Genomic DNA, 17,622 nt, shown 5'->3' on the forward strand with positions numbered 1-17,622 from the left:
TTAGTTCGTATGTGTCTTACTATAGTTTGCACTGTCGTAAGTGCATCTAGGGTCTTGTTTAAATAATCTCCTCCTTAAGATCCCAGAGATGTTTCCTGTCACCTTTTCATGTCTGTTTTATGGTTTTAACTTTTCACATTTAGGTACTGAATACAACAGGGCTTTGCCTTTTTCACAAAGGGTGAAGTAGGGATCCAACCCTATGTTCTCCATTTACTGAGTGGGCTTTCCCAGCCACTGCTCCTGACAAATCGGGCTTTGCCCTCTGGTGTGGAGTGGCCATGCCGGGTCTGCGTGAGGTAGTTTGTGGGCCCTCCTGCGGGCTGCACCCACCTCTGTGTATCTCCTCTGCCCGATCAGATTGCTTATTACCATGCCTTAGTGGCATGATTCCCTATCGGGGGCGTGCCCTCTAGCCCTTAGCTCTTCCTTTGCCAAAATTTTCACATCTAGACACATTTTCAAATCCATTTTTTTAGTTCCTCAAAATGTATATGGAAAGTCAGCAATCACTCACTAATGAAATACTCTCATTTCAAAACAGTGTCAGTATGAGGCAGACTCTGTGATCAACTTTTGAACCTCAGAATGAAACTCCAAATTTAGCAGGGTCTTAAAATCCATTCCCGGGAGTTCTGGTAAATCGGCAGGCATCTTTAAATGCTCCTTTTCAAAGAGCTTTGCCTTTGATGGCTGCCAGTGCCTGCAGTGTGTTGCTGTGGTAACGGTTACTTTTAGTTAGTACTTTTTATAGATCAAAGTGTTACACCCTAGAGTTTCTTCATGTAAGTGAATAAATCTTAACATCCTATAAGTACTTCATTTAACGTAGCCATTTGATGGCACAGAGTCAGACTTAACCCACCAGAAATGGGTTCGTTTTCAGCCTTTACATTTGATAGGGACAGGCATTATTAGTATAACATTCTCACTAACATTTTTTGCAAAATATAAGTCAACCTTTTTTTTCCACTCAGATTTATCAGATTTTAATAAATGGTGGCAGAAATGTATGTGTCTGTGAGGAGTCTGTACACATCACTTTGTTTTCTCTCCTGGGGCAAACCCCCTAGTTACTGCCAAGAATCAGAAGGCTGGGAGCACAGGGCATCTTGTAGCCTCCTGGGGGAGGCATCACTCTTGCCCTCTGGGCCTGCATGTGCCTGTGGGCTCTGATCCTCACTGGCTGTGCAGCCTTGAGTTCAGTCCCTTAGTCAGATAGCTGGGACTCATCATCTGGGCTCCTGAAGGACTTCCCCTCTGACCACCCTATGGTGGTCCAACGTACATCTCCTTTCCCAGTCTCCCACTCGCAGTAGTAGCCATGCCCTTGTGTGGTCCCCTCTCCCCTGTGTGTATGGGCAGAACTCAGTGACTTGATTTCAGTGAGTACCATACAGTTAAGGCGATGGGATGCCAGTTCTGAGATCAGGTTATCAAAGCCTGTGACTTCCATCTCTTTCATACACTGTCTCTCTGACTCTTCCCATGAGTCTGTTCGGGTGGCGTGCTCTGGGGACGTTCCCTGGGCAAGACACCGAGGGCAGCCCCTGCCCCCCTGCCAGGAAGAGTCAAGGCCCCCATTCTAACATCTCACAAGGAGCGGAATCCTCCTAACAAGCATGTGAGCTGGCTTGGAAGTGGATCCTCCTCCCTCTGAACCTTCAGAAGAGGCTGCAACCCTGCCTGACAGCTTGATTGCAGCCTTGTGGGAAACCCTGAGTCGGCCAACCCCACTACACCAGGCCCAGATTCCTGACCCCCAGATACTGTGCAACAGGGGATGTATTTTTTAAGCCACTAAGTTTTGGGGTAATTTATTTTGCAACAGAAGATACCTAATACACCCATATTCCAACACTTGGAGTTACCTTTAATCCTACCAATTACAATAAGGCACCTGAAGTTTCCCTGCCCTTTCCAAGGCCTTTAAATTGATGGTGCTCTGGAATTTGAGGGAAGGTAATGGGCCATTTAGGGAGGAAGACATCCCTCAGCACGTGCCCCCAAGCACTCTTTCCCCTCCAGGACCACTGCTTCTCCAGCGAACTCTTCTTCGATCCCTGCTCCATTTTCTTGCTAAGAGGAAACCCTCTCCTAACCCTTCTTCCTTGGACTTTCCTTATTCCATACTGGTTTGGATCCAGACCTATTCTTTTGCATCCCTTACCTGGATTTCAATTCTAGAGGCTGATGTATATTTCTGAGCCTGACCGCTCACAGCTGCTGTGTTTGGTAGTTGGCTCCACACAAATCAGAATCAGCTTGGCAGCCCTGCAGGGTGGTTTATTACCCCTCCCAGGATCATGGGGTCAGGCCCCGAGTTACCAACCCAGAGCCCTGACTGGCTCCTAGTGCCCAGCCCTGGCCATGACCCCCTGACAGCTGCTGTCAGGCTTTTTGTCTCACTGACCTTTCCTGCTCCACCACCCTAAAGAGGCATGCGCAGCCTTTCAAAGGCATGTGCCAAGTTCTGAGCTTGCTCTTCCTCTTGCCAGGGGGTGTGGGATGAGACCTGCAAGTGTGCCAGCACTTCCAGGGGAGATGTGAGCATGCTGCCAGCTCCACGGAGAGTTTGGCCGCAGGCACCCCACTCAGCAGCGCGGTGGTGACCCAGGAAAGCAGTGGGGAGTGGGATGTGGTGGCTGAACATCAGGCCCCAGGTCCCCTCTGCAATTATGAAGCAGGCTGTTGACTTGGAGCCAGGAAAACAGAGTAAAAGTTCCTTTTACTGACTTCCAAGGGCTGCCACAGGCTGACGCCAGCCTGCTTGCCCAGCCTGTTCCTCGTCATGAGCCCTCTGCTCCCACCACTCTCGGGATGAGAATTCTTTACTTTAAAAAATATTTATTAAACAGGCAAACCTCACAACCATTATGTGGAGCAAAAGAATCTGGATGCAAGAAAATAAATACTGTGTGCTTCACCTAGGTGACATTTTAGTATATGCAAAATTCATCAAAGGTGAAAAGAAGTCATATTAGTTCCCTCTTGCTGGTGAGGGATTGTCTAGAAAGAGATATGAAAGAACTCTCTGGAGTGGTAGAAATGTTCTGTATCATAGGGGCTGTGTATCATAGGCGTATGCATTTGTCAAAATAGCAGCCAATTTAGTCATTTTGTTATTATGTCATTTTGATATATATAATTTTTACCTCCAATAAAACTAAAAAAGTAATGATTCAGCGAGGGGCAGGGGGTGGGTGAGATATAGAAGCAGGAATGGTAAGATGTTGATAATTACTGAAGCTGGGTAAGTGGTACATAGCAGCTCATTTCACTTTTCTGTTTACTTTATGTTTGAAGTTTTCCACAATAAAAAAATTGCCTGTTGAGCACATATTCCATGCTAGACACTAAGCTAAATGGCACAGCACTTAGCTAATAGACAAGGCTGTAGAATATGGAGAGAACACACAGAAGTTTCACTTACAAATATTAAATGCATTGAACAGGGGAAAATGTAGAATAAGTGGAAAGAAATGCTGAACATTTCTTAACATCTTAAATGGTTATTCATTAAAAATAACCCGGTAGTATCTGTTTATAATTTACCATGTATGCTTAGATGGGATACTAATGATACTGTTGTCAGGTTCACAGACAAAATTCATCTCTGAAATACCTTGTTTCTTCACATTTCTATGCCTCTGTTTGTGCTATTTCCATGAATGATTGCTTCCTTCTATTCGGCTACACCTGTGCAAATTCCACTCATGATTTAACAGCACTTCTCAAAACATGGACCCAAGAAAATGATGAGTTTGTACCAGCAGGTAAATCAACCCAGTGCTGCTTCTTTCACTGAGAATATCATGGGAAGAATGTCAGCCAGACTGAACATTGCGCTAAGTGATGTGGTTGATTTCCATTCGGGTTCAAGCTCACTTCTTGAACCAGCAGCCAGCCCTGGGACCTACACTAAGTCCACAGTTCATTCAAGTCACCTAAGGCACCCAGAGCCTTTAAATCAGCATCCCTAGAAGCAGGGTCTAGGCGTCAGTGTGCTAAGCAGTTCTCCACGTGATTGCAATGTGCAGCCAGGGTGAGAACCAGTGATTTATGTACTGCTACGTCACTTCCTTCCCAGGAAGTCTCTCTCTCTGCACCGGCTTATGAAGAGCTTTCCTTTACCTACTCTTTCACCACTCAACATTGCGGATTTCCAGCTCTGCTATCTAGTTATATGGGGCTTTGCACTGTTTTAAACAATTTGTGCTTGATTTCCTCAGTGAAGATGTGTGATGTGTGGTCTTGAGAGTAGGGACTGTCTGCTGCTTCTTTGTCTTCCTCACCACATGCACTATGGTGCTCAGGAAACTTTTGTTGAAAATTTGTATTTAGAAAATAATGGACTGTTTCCTTATTAAAACTTGGCTGCATTCTTTTTTTAAAATTCATTTTATTATCATTAATCTACAATTACATGAAGAACATTATGGTTACTAGCCTCCCCCTTCACCAAGTCCCTCCCCACAAACCCCATTACAGTCACTGTCCATCAGTGTAGTAAGATGCTGTAGAATCACTACTTGTCTTCTCTGTGTTGCATATCACTCCCTATGCCCCCTCCCACATTATACATGCTAATCGTAAGGCCCCCTTTCTTTTTCCCTGCCCTTACCCCTCCCTTCCCACCCCTTCTGCCCAGTTCCTTTCCCTTTGGTAACCATTAGTATATTCTTGGGTTCTGTGATTCTGCTACTGTTTTGTTCCTTCAGTTTTTCTTTGTTCTTATACTCCACAGATGAGTGAAATCATTTGGTACTTGTCTTTCTCCGCCTGGCTTATTTCACTGAGCATAATACCCTCTAGCTCCATCCATGTTGTTGCGAATGGTAGGATTTGTTTTTTTATGACTAAATAATATTCCATTGTGTATATGTGCCACATCTTCTTTATCCATTCATCTATTGATAGGCACTTAGGTTGCTTCCATTTCTTGGTTATTGTAAATAATGCTGTGATAAACATAGGGGTGCATCTGTCTTTTTCAAACTGGGCTGCTGCATTCTTAGGGTAAATTCCTAGAAGTGGAATTCCTGGGTCAAATGGTATTTCTATTTTGAGCTTTTTGAGGAACCTTCATACTGCTTTCAACAACGGTTGAATTAATTTGCATTCCCACCAGCAGTAAAGGAGGGTTCAACCTCACCAACCTCACCAACATTTGTTGTTGTTTGTCTTTTGGATGGTGGCGATCCTTACTGGTGTGAGATGATATCTCATTGTGGTTTTAATTTGCATTTCTTTGATGACTAGCCTTGTGGAGCATCTTTGCATGTGTCTGTTGGCCATCTGAATTTCTTCTTTGGAGAACTGTCTGTTCAGCTCCTCTGCCCATTTTTTAATTGGATTGTTCACTTTTTGTTTGTTGAGGTGCATGAGCTCTTTATATATTTTGGATGTGAACCCTTTATCAGATCTGTCATTTATGAATATATTCTCCCATACTGTAGGGTTCCTTTTTGTTCTATTGATGGTGTCTTTTGCTGTACAGAAGTTTTTCAGCTTAATATAGTCCCACTTATTCATTTTTGCTGTTGTTTTCCTTGCCCAGGGAGATATGTTCAAGAAGAGGTCACTCATGTTTATGTCTAAGAGGTTTTTGCCTATGTTTTCTTCCATGAGTTTAATGGTTTCATGACTTACATTCAGGTCTTTGATCCATTTTGAATTTACTTTTGTATATGGGGTTAGACAATGGTCCAGTGTCATTCTCCTACATGTAGCTGTCCAGTTTTGCCAGCACCATCTGTTGAAGAGACTGTCATTTCTCCATCGTATGTCTATGGCTCCTTTATCAATTATTAATTGACCATATATGTTTGGGTTAATGTCTGGAGTCTCTAGTCTGTTCCACTGGTCTGTGGCTCTGTTCTTGTGCCAGTACCAAATTGTCTTGATTACTATGGCTTTATAGTAGAGCTTGAAGTTGGGGAGTGAGATCCCCCCTACTTTATTCTTCTTTCTCAGGATTGCTTTGGCTATTCGGGGTCTTTGGTGTTTCCATGTGAATTTTTGAACTATTTGTTCTAGTTTGTTGAAGAATATTGTTGGTAATTTGATAGGGATTGCATCAAGTCTGTGTATTGCTTTGGGCAGGATGGCCATTTTGACGATATTAATTCTTCCTAGCCAAGAGCATGGGATGAGTTTCCATTTGTTAGTGTCCTCTTTAATTTCTCTCAAGAGTGTCTTATAGTTTTCAGGGTATAGGTCTTTCACTTCCTTGGTAAGGTTTATTCCTAAGTATTTTATTCTTTTTGATGCCATTGTGAATGGAATTGTTTCCCTGATTTCTCTTTCTATTAGTTCATTGTTAGTGTATAGGAAAGCCACAGATTTCTGTGTGTTAATTTTGTATCCTGCAACTTTGCTGTATTCTGATATCAGTTCTAGTAGTTTTGGAGTGGAGTCTTTAGGGTTTTTTATGTACAATATCATGTCATCTGCAAATAGTGACAGTTTAACTTCTTCTTTACCAATTTGGATTCCTTGTATTTCTTTGTTTTGTCTAATTGCTGTGGCTGGGACCTCCAGTACTATGTTGAATAACAGTGGGGAGAGTGGGCATCCCTGTCTTGCTCCTGATCTCAGAGGAAAAGCTTTCAGCTTCTCGCTGTTCAGTATGTTGTTAGCTGTGAGTTTATCATATATGGCCTTCATTATGTTGAGGTACTTGCCCTCTATACCCATTTTGTTGAGAGTTTTTATCGTGAATGGATGTTGAATTTTGTCAAATGCTTTTTTAGCATCTATGGAGATGATCATGTGGTTTTTGTCCTATTTGTTCGTGTTGTTGATGGATTTTTGGATGCATTATTTAATAAGTAATATATAATATAAATACAGTATATAATAATATATGTAAACAAAATACATATGTTCTTATGGTTTGAATATGTTCCCCTCAAATTCATACATTGCGATCCTAACTCCCCAAGGGAGGGTATCAGGAAGTGAGGCCCTTGGGCTGTGATAGCTCATGAAGGTGGGGCCTTCCTGAATGGGATTAGTGTCCTTATAAAGGAGACCCCAGAGAGCTCCCTCACCCCTTCTGCCATGTGAGGAGAGATAGATATGGATCGGGAGGCCCTCACCAGATACCAAATCTGCTGACACCATGATCTAGGATTCTCAGCCTCCAGAACTGTGAGAAATAAATGTTTGTCGTTTGTAAGCTACCCAGTCTGAGGTAGTTTGTTATTAACAACCCAAATGGACAAAGACGTATATATATATATATTTATAAATATACCAAGAATTCCTTCCAAGGTACTAAATGATTAATTGTGAGTGGGATGTGTTCTTTCACAAAGGAAATATAAAAATAGGTATACACTTAAACGCAATTTCAGTTATTTAATTTTGGGACTTGCTACTTCAATGTATTTCCTATTTAACAGATTCTGTCTATACTATTTTTACTGCTGTCTGACCTCATGCAAATCATTCAAATACTGACTTGGTTGTAGGGGAAACATTTATTCTAATGGACTTACTGGGAGTTGAGCTGAACTGACTGAGGCCTTGGAGAACCATCATTCTTACCAGTTGACCATAAAATGAGAGAGGAACTATATTATGAGTCAAGACCAGAATGCCCTTCATGCATAAATGGTGTAGTTTTCTTTTCATGAAAAATGGAAAAATTTAGCAGAAAAAAAATTGGCTTCAAATGCTCTCTGGAGTGAAACCATTCTATTCTCCTGAATGACTGAGCCCAGTGCTAATGTCCATCAGAGAAGCTCCTGGGAATTGCTGTTTTGACTAAAGAAGGTATTAACCAGCGCCTGGTTGCTTGAACCACACCGATAAAGACAAAATTCACCCTATCTACCAAAAACATTCTTTTCATGCAAGACTTAGCAATAGAAATAAACAAAAGCTCTGGTTGTCAATTACATATATCATGAGGAATGGCCAAGTTTTATTTCTTGCTGATGCTATTTTGGCTTTTCTTTTAATGGCTTAGTTGGCTTTGAAAACTATTATTTACATTCTTTTACAATGTTGTTTAGCTTGAAGGTAATTGGGAAAGAAAATATAGAACAAATATCACTCTTGGAAACCCACATTTATTTAATCTAAAGAACTTTACATTAGAGATTTTGTTATGAATCAAAGGCTGTCATTCCTTCATATTGGGGTGATTAAGCAAATTAAATTTAGGAGAGGAGGAGACACTGCTAATGGGAATGGCAAGAGTGCATTAGGAGTGATTTATTCCTTGAACAAAAAAGTCACTGCCAATGCCAAGTTTAAACAATGTGGAATTTAGTAACTACTTCACAGTACCATCTAGTGGTGGTGTATCTCCATCCTTATGTTAAATGAGGATTGTGGTTTATCTTAGTTTGAAACTAGCAAATCCAGGGCAATAGTTGATTTACCCACACTATGACTATAAACTACTAAAAATATGAAAAAAGAAAGGTACTTTTTATAATGCAAAATTTGTATAAGAGATAAAATGAGTTAATACAGATAAAGTAAACAAAGTAGCTCATATGCCATAATATTAAATTTTAAAATATTCCTAGGCCAAAGATAGATTCAATATGGGTTCTCAAAAAATTGTGTTTTAGGCTATTGAACAAGTACTGTGGTTCCTTCTTCACAACAATTTGTTTTGGGCTATACCATAGAATACTGAGTACTGCTTTGTTTTTTCTTAATCTGAACAATTGCAGTTTGTCCATTTCTTCAAGGAGATACAATTTGAACAACAAACATTTTGACAAGGTAGGTGTTGCAGCACAAGTATCTTTATTTAATATTTATGGAGGGTAGAGAAGTAATTTAAAGGGACAATTTCTGTGCTGACTTGAGGGCACAGTTGAGAGTATTACAGATAATTTGGGCATTTTAAAATCAAATTCAGATAAAAAGAGGTGCTGACACTTGACTTACCAATATTTGTAATTATAAGTTCATTTTCAGACTTACAGGTCTAACTGTAGTTTAAACATAGACAAGGTTCAATGTGTGAATCTATGCTTTTTTTCTTGCCTCAAGTATTGTTTTATAAAAGTAACACTGGTTTGTTTGGCATGGGGAAACCTAACAATTTAACCTGTTAGATGTCATATCTCAACAATAAAAGGTCTGAAGAATGTTAATGTCTAGGCCCAAAATCATGTTTAATAATTCATAATATGTCTATTCTATTTTAGTTACTGAATTAACAAATCTTTAAAGACCTTCACATGTATTATGGTGATATGTCTTATACTACACCGTGATATGATTAATTAAACGTGATATAAATTCTTATATTCAATCTTAATTTCCTTTAAAAGATGGGAAAATGTTACATTACTTAAATTTTGAATGCTTTTGTAAGAGAACAGCAAGATCAAGATCAAAATATTCCTCTAAGGCTTAATGCTAACTAAATACCTTTGTTCAAACTCACAATCTTATAAATACTTTTTTTCTTTATAAAAGTACCTCATACTTATTGCAGAAAGTTAAGAAAACAGGGAAATGATCTTGGAAATTTCACTTGAAAGCCCAATACTCAGAAAACTATTTAAAATATTTCCCTCAAGTGGACGTGTTTTGTTTGCCACCTGATTTCTCTCACTTATAATAAATTGTAAATAACTTTGCATGCCAGAAATACACTTTTATGGAATTATTTAAAACCATTTACTTTTCCATGGCACAGGTGTATACCAATTTTCTCAAGCAGCTGTGTGATGTTGAACTTTTAAGTTGCTACCAGTGTTTGTATTTGTAAAAAATCATTCTCTGATGAACACCATTGTGGCTAAACCTCTGCAAACATCCATACTTATTTTCTCTTGTGCAATCTCAATTTCCATAAAATGAAAAAAGGACAAATGTCACAATGTTTAAATAGTGGATACTTTCTTAAAAGAGCAGCAACATCATAGTTTTCTGAAACCTCCTGGCAACAAAGGCCCACTGCATGTGAGGAAATTCACGAAAAAGAGTGGTCCTTCTTGAGGAGATTTATGGTCGGGAAGCAGAGGCAACTCGCAGTAGTCGACACCAGATAAAATTTCTCCAAGATTGATAATTCCTTGAGGACAGGGTTTATTTCTTTTGTTTCTGTTGCTTCCTGGTCTCAGTCTGAAATTTTTATGTTAGAAGTGACAGGAAATCCGAGCCCAACTGGCCAAAGCACAAAGGAAAGTTGTTGGCTTGGGTGACTGAGTTCTCTAGGACTCGGCCCTGCTGCAGGCAGAGCTGGATACCCGCTGTTCCCCCGTGTTAGCCGGGCCTGGGGCGGCCCTCTGCCTCTTGGTTGGCTTCCTCTCTGTCGCTTCCTTCCCAGATAGCTCTTCCCTCAAGGAGGCAAAGCGTTAGCTCTAGGTTCTACCCTTGCAGTTGAAGCCCAGCTGCTTTCCTGGGATCTTTACCTCATCCTGGAGGCTCCCTTTGACTCAATTTGGGTTGGATTCTTTTCTTTGTTTTCTTATCTCATGCCTTCATCTGCTTTGGTTCACTCCTTCATTTTGGCGGAGCATTCCTTCTAGTAGCTTCCTGAGAGAAGGCACTTTGGAATTAAATATTTTGAGGTTTCATATGACCAAAATGTTTCTTGCATTTGCTCTCATGCTTAATTAAGAGTTCTGCTGGAATGAGAGACTCCTAGGGAAACTCATACCTGGTGCTCCTGTCTTTCCTGGTTACACACGGTGACACCCTTCTAGATCCCTTGCAGAAAGGCGGTCTTGCGATGGACTGAGCCAGTGAAATGTGGTGGAGGAAGTACATCCCTTCCAGACTCAGAGAACTGGGAGCTTGGGGGCTCCATGCTCTGTTCCCTGCCACAGGAACTATGGAGGATGCGTGTTTGAAGGCCACCCCTCAGGAGGCAAAGAGCCTGGATGCCTGCATCACAGGCTGGAGGAGAACCACCTGCCTTGCTAGGCTTTACAAGAGCAAGAAGCAAATGCTGTTGTACTAATTTAAGATGCAGTTTTTCTTTCTTCTTTTTTAATTGCAGCGTATCTCCATGGAATAACCATTTCTTAACGCACAATTCATATGAAGAAAAATTCAGTACCCCCCTGAGGGACACAAAGAGAACTCAAATGGAAATTCATATGCTTGGAGAGGAAGATTTGTGGTCATAACAATACTGTTAGTGGAGAGTGTGTTCACTATAAAGATGATGTAATCCCAATAAAAATGCCAACAGGATTTTCTTTTTGGAAAAGAGAACTGGTCAATATGATTCTCAAGTTAATATGGGTAGGAAAATTCTGAAGAAAAAAAAGTTAAATTCAGCTCTCACACCTGACGCTAGGATATATTCTAGTTGTTCAAATAATAAATGTAAAATAATACCATAAAATATTAAAATAAATAATGGTAGTTGTTTAGAATCAAATACTTGCCTTTTCTAGAGATGGCATAAAACCTAATAGCCATCAAAGAAGAGACTGATGGATAGATCCAATTACTTAAAAATAAAGGGAAAAAATTGACATGCAAAATTCCTCCATAAGCAAAGTCAGAAGACAATAAACTGGAAAAGTATTTGCAACTCAATTCGCATCTAAAGAATAATTTCCCTAATATACAAAGTGTGCCTATAAATCTGTAAGAAAGAAACTACTAATGTAGTGAAACAAATGTGCAAAGGATATGAACCAAGAGAAAAGTAAACATAAATGGATCTTCAAAGATGAAATGATATTCAGTCTTACTCGTAATAAGTCATTTCATGTGGAAACTAAAATGGGATATCATTTTTCACCTACCAGGCACTGGCAAAGGTTCAAGAGTTTGATAAAACATTGTATTATTGAGGATACAGGAAATGAGTACCTTCATAAATTACTCATGGGTGCGTAAATTGGTGTAATCTTTACAGAGCAGACAATTTGACATCTATGAAAATTATGAACACAAGTACCCTTTGAACCAGCAATCCCCCTTCTTGGAATTTATCCATATTTGCAGGGATATGAAATGCTGTGAGCACAAATCTCTTCATAACAACATTGTTTGTAACAGGCAATTACAACCTCTTAAAAGAGACAAGAGATAAGCTAAATGTCAGCTAGTGGGGGAGTGCTTAAATATCAGTACAGCCACACAGTGAAATATTCCATAGCTGTAAAAAAAATTGAAGAAACTCTGAATGGACAGACATGGATTCATCACCAATGTATACTGCTGAGTAAAAAAAGCAAGTTGCAGAACATGTATGTGTCCAATATGCTGCTTTTTTTTAGAAAATGTATATAGATTTTATATGTAAAAAAAAAAATCTCTGAAGTACAAAAATCTGGTCATTGTGAATATTATTCAGCCAAAAAAAGAAAAGAAATCCTGCCTTTGGCAACAACATGGGTGGATCTAGAGGGTATTATGCTCAGTGAAATAAGCCAGGTGGGGAAAGACAAATACCAAATGATTTTACTCATTTGTAGAGAAGAGAAACAAAGCGAAACAGAGGAACAAGAACAAAAAAGCGGTAGACTCATAGACACCGAGAAAGGACTAGTGGTTTTACCAAAGGGGAAGGGTTAGGGAGGGTGGGCGGGGAGAGAGAAGGGGATTCAGGGGCACTGTAATTCACAGTCACAACATAGGTAGGTCACTGGGTTGGTAGTACAGCAGTGGAGTTAATGACTCTATAACATCTTACTATGCTGACAGACAGTGACTGCAGTGGAGGGGGTGAGGTCTTGATAAAAGGGGTGAATGTTGAACCCCTGTTTAGTGTATATGGAACCATCATAAGACTGTATGTCAGTGATACTTTAATAATTTAAAAAATCATTGTGGCTGTTCTTGAGAAGGGAACTGGACGGGGATGGGAGTAGAAGAGAAATTTTTACTATTTGTCACTCTGAACCCCTTGAATTTTGAACCAAGTGAATATATATCTAAAAAATAAAAATAGTTAAAAGAAGTTTTTGTAAGTATCACTGATATGTAATCTTATGTTGGGTTCAAACATACAACACAGTGATTCATCAGCTACCCATGTTATTAAATTATTAAATTTCAAATCAGGGATCTTGTTTTCTTTGGGTAAATTCCTAGGAGTAGAATTACTGGGTCAAATGGTATTTCTATTTTCAGTTTTTTGAGAAACCTCCATATTGCTTTCCACAATGATTACACCAATTTACATTCCCACCAACAGTGTAGGAGGTTTCCCATTTCTCCTCATCCTCACCAGCATATGCTATTTCTTGTCTTTTGGATGGTGGCCATCCTAACTGTGAGGTGTGAGGTGATAACTCACTGTGATTTTAATTTGCATTTCCCTGGTGATTAGCGATGTGGAGCATCTTTTCCTGTCCCTGTTGGCAATCTGTATTTCTTCTTTGGAGAAGTGTCTTTTCAGGTTCTCCACCCATTTTTCAATCAGGTTATTTGTTAAAAATAGTTAAAATTTAAAGAGAACATTTTAAGAAAACAATTTGGACACTTTCAATGTACTTTTTGGCACCATTTGTCATGTAACACCTCTCAGCTGGGGCTGTCAGTCCATCACTCACACATGTGTGAGGGGCTCCACTCTGCAGTCGAATCTCTTTTGGTGGCTTTTGGGGCACTGCTTGTGCTATGGGCAAGTGTCACTGCCCCATCCACCGTATGATAAGAGTGTGGATTTTGGTTTCCCTTTGCTGTCCATAGTCCAGAGGAATGGCAGGAAAACAAAGCAAGTTAGTTAACAATGGCTGTAACTAGTGAGTAAGAAGAATGGAAAGATTTCCACTGGAAGATGACTCACCGAACGCATGCATTTACCCCTCCTTGCTCTGAAAGTCTTACTGTGATGCCCGAAGAAATATAGAGAAAGTCCTCAGTAGCACTGGAAATCAGGGGAGGGTGCTCTGAAGAAATCAGAAGACATACAAAGAATTCTCAAAGATATAAAGTAGATGGAATCAGCTGAGTGGCAGTTCTAGAATATGTCTCCAGTATCAGTCTGCTAACATGGCTCCTGAATAAAAGAAATTGTGCTAAAGGTGGTGTCTAGTGTGGATATTGGGACTGTGGTATAGGGTCAATGCCCTGAGTTCTCAGCTGCTTTGAGGGGTGAAGAGGACCGATGCTGACAGGTCACATACCCTCAGAGTCTAAGGGTCAGCCTGTCCAGTCACATGTCCTGCTGAAAATCGACAAGTTGCTATGTCAGAAAAGGAATCCGTCCCAGAAAATTAGAAATAATTTAAGTGAAAAAATTGAGTAGATGTGCATCATAGAGAGGTGGCTGACTCAAGATCATCTAATCAGACAGCTAGAAAACTAAGCCATGTAAGCAGAGGGATTCTCCCAGAATGCAGTGCAAAACAAGACGTCGGAGATGAAACCTAAGGACTTCAGCAATGCCAATGGATACGTTCAGGTGTAGCAGCTTACACAACCCTTGGGTTCAGCTCTTGCCCAATGCTTTATTAGCTCTCTGATCTTGGAGAGGTCACACCACCACTCAAATCCTCAGTTTCTTCAGCTGTGTACAGGAACAGCCAGAGGAACCACCGAGTAGGGTAGGTCTGAGTATTATATGTAGTAACAGGCAAAGTGCTCAAAAGAGAATGCTGAACAGAGTAGGACTCAGTCGGCTTAGCTAGTTTTCTGTCATTATGAATATTACCGCACCATTGGACACATTAAAAATAGATAGGCAGCCACATTCTGTGTATGAAGATATGCCTAAAGTAAAATGATGCAGAAAGGTTGAAAAATAAGTGACCAAGAGAGTCACATGTTTACAAGCACAACAAAGACCAGAAATAGTGAAATCAGAAAAAACAGACTTCAAAGCCAAAAGTATTAAACTGGACAAATTGTATATTTATAATTCAAAAAAACCATGAAAATGATAGAAAAGCAACCAGCCTGAACAACAGGTCATCAAAAAACATAAAGAAAAATGAACTGACAAGCAACAGTCAAAATGAGAGAATTGAGCAAGTTTCTCAGAGGATAACTGATTACATAAACAAAAATAATTGAAATAAGGGCTTTAAATATTAAGATCGCAAGCTTGATTCAATAGTAATACATGGAATTTTGAACTCAGTAGAGAATACACACATTCTCTCTAAGTACATATGGAATATTTACAAGAATTCACATAGTTTTAAACCACGAAGTTTCAGTAAGTTTCAGAAAGCAGAAGATACTCAGGCTAATTTTCTAAACACAATGCAATGAAACCAATAAAACAGAAGAGAATATCGCAATCAGAAAAAGAAAAGATATACTTGGAAATCAAAACTAAATCAAGTGGCATCTGTTGCTCTTGGGTAAACGTGGCTTTGCCCACAGTTTATGCTTGGGCAATAAGCACTCCATGTAGTAAAGGTACTGAGAAGACAGAAAAGAAATGAACTCTGAAAGTTAGCAAACAACTCAAAATGTTAAAAAAAAATTTTTTTTTAAGATAACAGCAAAAATTAATGAAGCAAACAGGACAAACAATAAACTTTGGGAAGGCCAAAATCAGGTTCTTTGAAAATAATGAAAGAGTAAGAAAAGAACTATAACTACAGATGGAGAAGAGACTTTCAAAATCATAATCAACTGTATAAAATAAGTTTGAAAATCTGGAGGAAGTGAATATTTTTAGGAAAATATTAACTTATTGAAATTTTAATTATAGGATCAGATGACCTAAATCCTTGGTGGTTCTACTGAAAAAACTGAAAAGATAGTCAGAAATCTAGCCCCCAATTAGGCCCCGTATTCAGCGCTATGGGGGAATTCTTGTGAACCTTCAAGGAATGCGTGATGTTTGTTAATTTAAACTGTTCCAGAGCACAGGGCAGATAGGAAGTTTCCCCTCTCATTCTAAAAGATGGCTAAATCCTGATATCAACACACATTTTCATTTGAGAGGCATAGGCATGTGAATGTGCGCACATAAAAATGATCTGAAGGAATTCAGATCCTAGCAGTCTTCCTCTGGGAAGGGCTGGGGCAGGGGATGGCTGCAGAGGCATTCACTTCTAGCCTACACACTTCTGTACAGTTTTATCTTTTTTCAATAAATATGTGTTAATTGATTAACTATATAATACCTTTTAAAGTGCTCATTATTTTATTTATTACTATACTTTTTAAACCAAAAGAAGAGGTAGACATTATTATCTATACCAAAGGTTGGGAAATTTTTTTCTGAATGGGGCCAGATAGTAAATACTTCAGCCTTTGGGGGATGGATAGTTTCTGTCACAGCTATTCAACTTTGGTGACTAGCACAAAAGCGACTGTGAACTATATGCAAATGAATGCATGTAGCTGTGTTCCAATAAATTTTATTTACAAAAACAGGTTGCAGGTTGGATTTGGCCTCTCAACATACTTTGCTAATTCTGCTCTCAATCATCAATGGGAAAGTTGATATTTTGCTGTGTTTTATGAAAGCTCCATCCAACATTTCATCTATTTAACAAATATTTATTGAGCACCTACTATGTTCGAGGCACTGCCCTAGGGACTAAGGACACAGCAGTGAACAAAACAAAGTCACTATCCTCAGGGAGGCTGCCTTCTATTTGGAGAAAACAGACAATGTGCAAATAAACAGAAAATATGGGGGTGCTACACCAGGGAGTGATAAGTAATATAAAAAAAAAACAGGATAAAGCAGGAATAGATTGTGCTGGAGGCGGGGATGGTCCAGTTTTTCAAAGGCAGTGAGAAAGGCCTCTCTGAGAGGTATGTGACATCAGAAAGAAGCCAAGGATGAGCTGTGCAGAGGGGAACGGGCAGAGAGCTCTTCCAGGGAAGAGACAGGTGTGGAGTCCCAGCCAGGAATGAGACGCAATGAAAGGCTGATGTGCCAGCAGCAGTGGGGGAAACTCAGAGCACCCAGAATCCAGGGCCGGGGCCTTCGAGGCCATGTGAAGAAGAATGGACTCTGTTGTGGCAGATGGAGGTCCCCGAAGGGCTGTAAGCCAGGCAGTGAAGTGATTTACGTGCATAAAACCTCTCTCTGCTCTGGCACCACAGTCTGCGATCAAGGCCAAAGCAGGGGCAGCTTAGGAGGCCCCCGCAGCCCTCCGAGAGCCCGAGGGCCATGGCTTGGAGGGCACAGAGCTGGAGGAGCAGCAGTCAGAGTCTGGCTACAGTGAGGCAGGACTGCTGGTACGCGGGATGTGGGGTGAGGAGAAGGGGAGAGAGGGGGCCAACCATCTATGTTTTTTACAGAATTGCCATTTGCTGAGACCTGAGCAAGTACCGGCCCCGGTTCCCCACTGGGTTGACACGCATTGTTTGACTTGCCTGCTGGACCGGTAGCGGCTCCAGTGAGCAGGCAGTCAAGCGGCAGGTCTGGGCTTGGAGCGCAGATGCGGAGTTCAGAGCTACAGGGAGTAGAGGCCCACGAGGTCATCAGGAAGAGCGCTCAGAAAGAAACGCTGTGCCAAGGCCTGGGCCCTGGAAAAGCCACCGGGGTCCAGGACCCAGCAGAGGAACTGAGAAGGCATGCCGGCGCGCAGGAGGGGCACGAGGGCATCTTAGTCCTGGGAGCTGAGGGTCGGGCCAAGGAAAGGCAGAAGGTGAGAACGGTTCTCCTAGGCACCCTGAGCAAGGGCAGGGGCTGGATGCAGAGCAGGTTCCAGAGAGAACAAGCCTGGTGCCTGGAGACCGTAGCCCAGGACAGTGGCT

This window comes from Manis javanica, chromosome 18 (genome assembly GCF_040802235.1).
Source record: "Manis javanica isolate MJ-LG chromosome 18, MJ_LKY, whole genome shotgun sequence".
Taxonomy (NCBI): Eukaryota; Metazoa; Chordata; class Mammalia; order Pholidota; family Manidae; genus Manis; species Manis javanica.